At 55.2% G+C, this 203-nt stretch overlaps 1 protein-coding gene across 1 annotated transcript in view; it reads left to right on the top strand.

The window, feature by feature from the left end:
* TCHH (trichohyalin) overlaps window positions 1-203 on the top strand; it is a 19,171-nt gene that overhangs the window by 16,533 nt on the left and 2,435 nt on the right. The gene's annotated exons all lie outside the window — the stretch shown is intronic.

The raw sequence follows: 203 nt of genomic DNA, 5'->3' as shown, positions 1-203 counted from the left end.
CCAAAAATGGAGGTGGCAACTAGAAGAGGAAAGCCAGAGACGCCGCCACACACTGTACTCCAAACCTGCTCTACGTGAGCAGCTGCAGCGCGAGGAGGAGCAGTTGCAGCGGGAGAAAGAGAAGCTGCTGAAGGAGGAAAGAGAGGAGAAAAGACGCCTTCAGGAAGAAGACAGAAAGTTCCGGGAGGAGGAACAGCTCCTCC

This window comes from Myotis davidii, unplaced genomic scaffold (assembly GCF_000327345.1).
Source record: "Myotis davidii unplaced genomic scaffold, ASM32734v1 scaffold653, whole genome shotgun sequence".
In the NCBI taxonomy this organism is placed as follows: domain Eukaryota; kingdom Metazoa; phylum Chordata; class Mammalia; order Chiroptera; family Vespertilionidae; genus Myotis; species Myotis davidii.
Note: the sequence above shows the minus strand (reverse complement) of the source record. Positions and strands in the feature narration are given on the sequence as shown.